Here is a 4,511-nt window from a genome sequence, read left to right on the forward strand (position 1 = left end):
GTTTACCTCACCGGTTGCAATTTTGGAGCTGCTATGTAGGTCATATATGTTCACTCCATCTGGAGTGAATTCCACTCTCTTTCCGGTGCTGAAATGAGTGATTTGATAAACTGAAAGCGGGTTTACTGAAAGTTTTGGAACATGAAGGACATCTTCAAAGCTTCCATGTAAAAGTTCCACTCTACCTTTTCCGGTGACCTCAATAGGTGAGTCATCTCCCATGAAGATGGGAGGTTCTTTGCATGCATCCAAAGAGGAATAGACTTCCTTTTCAGCAGCCATATGATGTGATGCACCAGAATCTATAATCCATGCATCAGGGTAAGAATTAATTGCACCTAAAGCATGAAAATTGTCACCTTTCCCGTGTGGCAGATCCTCAGTTTTCTTCTTGGCGCCTTGAGGGATGTGGTCCCTAAGGTTGTGCTTCTGAAGGATTTCTGCCATTAGGTTAATTTGTTTCTTCATGCAAGAGGATTCTGGATAGAATCCTCTTTGACAGTAGGTGCATCTGTTTCCTTTCTTCCCTTTCTCATCTCTTGAGCTGGAGGAGTCATTGAAGGAATTGGTGTACCCTTCCTTCTTTGGATGGGAATACGCTTTTCCCTTGTCTTTTTGCTGCTAATTTTGCTGATTTAAATGAGATCTTTGATTTCTATTGTCGCTGCCATCATGCACAGCAAGTGCATGCGCTTTTGAAGGTATGATTTTCCCCATGCCAATGAGTTTATCTTGCTCAAAAGTAAGGGACTCCATGAACTGTTTGAGAGAAGGCATAGTATAGGATTTACCTGTTGCGAGTCTTACTGAATGAAATGTAGACACAAAAACAGAGTATTCTAGTCCAAGCTTTGACATAATAGAGAGAACTTGGCAACTCTCCTCCTTGGATTTGTCAATTCCACAACCCTTTAGTTGCAACAATAGATCATTATATTTGGTGAAGAAGTCTTGAATTCTGTCATAGTTCCGTGGATCCAATGACAGCAGATCCACTTTGAGGAGATGTCCTTTCATCTCATCCTATTTCCTATAGAGTTCTTCAACCTTTTTCCAAATGTCATTGGGAGTATTGTAGCGAGATAGATGAAACTGCAACTCTGGGAGATGCACATGCATATGGATCCGTGGGCCTCATCCATGTGGTTGAGGTACTTGGATTTCACTATGGCTGAAATGGGTTCCACTTCTGCAGCCATGGTAATCATGTACAACCCTTTTTTACGAAGGTATCGAGCCAGTTGGTGCTTCCATTCGTGATAGTTGTACGGTGTTAGATCGATGCTTTGGGAAACTCCATTTTTCTATCGATCTTCGATCTCCAAGCTGTAATACCTACAAAATAAAGTACTAACGTGCCTTTTATCTAGCAACCTGTGGACTCTGATACCATGTAAATGTGCTAGAAAACATGCAAAGATGAATCTAGCTAGTAAAGGTTGAACACACAGCGTTGCAGAGCAAAAACACTAAAAGAAAATCGAAAGAACAAAAGAATGATTCATTAGAAAATAGGTTACAATGCTCATGATATAGAATTACTGGGTGAAGATCCCAAGGTAATGCACCATAGTGGTGATCAATGAGAAGACTCAACACCTACAACAAGTTCCGGAGAGAACTAGCCAGTTGCGGAGTGAAAGGAGCAAATTAGGGAGTAAATCATGCAGAAGAACTAACGAGTTGCGGAGTTAAAGAAGGAGAAAATCAAGGAGTAAATCATGCATAATAAATCTTGCATGTAGTCCCATGCTCTAACTAAGAGTCCGCAAAAGGAGCAAATTAGGGAGTAAATCATGCAGAAGAACTAACGAGTTGTGGAGTTAAAGAAGGAGAAAATCAAGGACTAAATCATGCATAAGGAATCTTGCATGTAGTCCCATGCTCTAACTAAGAGTCGGCATGTACGTGTGTAGTAGTTCCAACAACATCAACTTCACTTGAAGTAACCAATAAGAATTAATATAGATTTCATACTTTTATTATTCTAAATGTATAGTGAAATTACTCATAGCTTGAATCCAAGTCATTAAATTTGTTGGGCTTAGTGTTGGTGGTTTTGCTGGTAATTCAAAGGTTTTTTGAATAACAAAACGTGGGGTTCACGGCGGTGAATAGCATAGTGCGCCCACCCGCAACTGCTAAACCCCAAGTGCTCGTCACTCATTCTGCAAAAATAACTAAGTTAGTTCAAATCAATTGAACCCACATCATTAAAAAAACTAAAACCATAAACAGAATCCAACTCTTTGTTAAAACATAGAAGAAAAGCACTGCCCAATAAAGATAAAATAGGATATCCTAAAAAAAATAAACCCGCTAAAAATAGAAGAAAGACAACGTGGTTTGATCATTGGCAGCAAAGACAACGTAGTTTGATCATTGGCAGCGATTAATGACACAATCTTCTCTACAAGAACCCAATGCAAAATAACTAAATATAACACAATATAACTTCAGAAAATAAGAGCCCAAATACTGTGAGGGAAAATAAGAGCCCTCTCACTTCAGAAAAGGCCACAATAAATTGCAAAAGCCTACCACTAGTGTACGCATGATATTTGGAGAGATTCATTCGTGGGTACTTTCCTCCAGCTACTTCTACATCTAACCCAAGAAAGAAAATGAATTGTAGCTCTGGTGGTTGGTGAGTAATAAGAATTATAGCTCTGATGGTTGGTGAATGAATAATAAGAATTTTAGCTCTGGTAGTTGATGAATAATTTGTTTAGCTCAAGTTTTTAAATACATATCTTTCAAACCATTGTAAATATTAAATTCAGTTTATGATGTATGCAAAGATATACTGGTTGCAGATTCCACAATATTTTTAACATATATAATTAAGCGAAAATTCCGAAATAAGTTACTTCAATTCAGCTCAAAGTAAACCCTTCCAAAAGAAAAATAATATCATATTTTAGAAAAATACAGAAAAGAAAATTTTTCTTCATGATCTTAAATAGAATAATCCCATGAAAAAGATTCATATAATGTTGTTCCAACAATGTAACTGAATGCTAAATCCTAAGTGCCCAACAGACGCAACATGCGATTTATTTTCTTATTATCGAAAGAAATGATACCCAGAACAAGAGAATGTGTGGCATTAAATTCGACCAATAAGAAAATAATGACATTAAATTCGACCCGAAGCTTACCTCAGTCAAAAGGCAATCCTTAGGAAGAAGCTGGGAAACATCAGGGGGAAGCGTCGCGTGCCTGACCAAACAAACAAACATCACATTCAAACCCTAATTTGTAATGAGTCTTCAAACCCTACTTTGTAGACCCTGAAAGGAGAAGTTATGGGAAATGCTATAACCTGTATTCATAGTTATCGTCGTAGTATTTCTCCGAGTACTCAATTTCAGACATTTTTCCGGCCGGTAAAACAATCAAGAAAACCCCAAAGCTTCTGAGTATTATAGAATGGAGTGCGGATTGAAGGAAAGAAACTAAATTAATACCAGCTGAAACAGGCGAGCCTACAACAACAAAATCCCAGTAAAGCGAAAACAGTGAAGGACGAAAACGTAGAATATTTCGCAGATTGGAATCGAGATACGTCACAGAAAATCGTTAACCATGCTGCGAAATACGACTTCGGTTACAGGTATTGAAGCAGAAGAGAAACCATATTTATAATTTTCGAATTGGAGCGACACTTCTCAATTTCATTTCATACCCCTAAAGAGGTTTGTTGCTAACGTTCACTTTTTTTTTAATAGATTTTTAATTTTCAAAAATCCTACGCGTGAAATAATTAAGTATGCCAAAATGTGGAAGTGGATAGTTAAATTAAATTTTTAATAAATTAGTATAATCACATTTATTAATGTGGTTAATATAAGTCTATTGATTAGGATATAATTTATAAAAGGTAGAAAATTTTATTGATATATTAATAAAGGTAGTTGTATTAGTGATAAAGGATTTATGTGGGGTGGATTTATTGAGCATAGTTGATGAGATTCACTCACATTGAAGAAGGTTGACCAAGTTTGACCATGGTTAACCATTGATGCACTAACGTATTATTGTTACATCAATTTATTAATGTTACATTATGGTTTACAATGGTTCATGTTAGGGTTTTTTTTTTACTAGCAAAATCCACAACTAGGTTGGTCTTGTACTCGTGACATGGTGTTGATTCCAACCACTACCACTATAAACTCTAAGGAGGTACATATCCCTATTTTTCACCGAAGCATGAATGAGGGGGATTTGAACACCACACATCTTCGCACATAATATTTCATTCACATGGCCATGCAGAGTTGAGTTGCTCTAGAGACGCTCACAATGGTTCATGCTGTATTTTTTTTTTATTACAGTGGAATCGACAATAGGGGCAGCCTCACGACTCGCATAGCCATGATAGCAGGGTCGTGACTTGTTCTAGTTCTGCAGGGGACCCAACTAGACTTGGTTCCCTTATGTGCAGAATTATGTGGCCTATGCGTGCGTGAGGGTCATTATGAATTTTTGGTCATGCCTTTTGGCCT

The 4,511-nt window shown here is 37.5% G+C and overlaps 1 pseudogene; it reads right to left on the reverse strand.

Moving 5' to 3' along the window:
- Window positions 1-2,029: 2,029 nt before the first annotated feature.
- On the reverse strand, window positions 2,030-3,378 carry LOC149147493 (cyclin-dependent kinases regulatory subunit 1-like; annotated as a pseudogene).
- Between the last annotated feature and the right edge of the window lie 1,133 nt (window positions 3,379-4,511).

The sequence above is a fragment of the Pinus tabuliformis genome, chromosome 9, assembly GCF_031772625.1.
Source record: "Pinus tabuliformis cultivar Carrire ecotype Pingquan chromosome 9, CPIR1, whole genome shotgun sequence".
NCBI lineage: Eukaryota > Viridiplantae > Streptophyta > Pinopsida > Pinales > Pinaceae > Pinus > Pinus tabuliformis.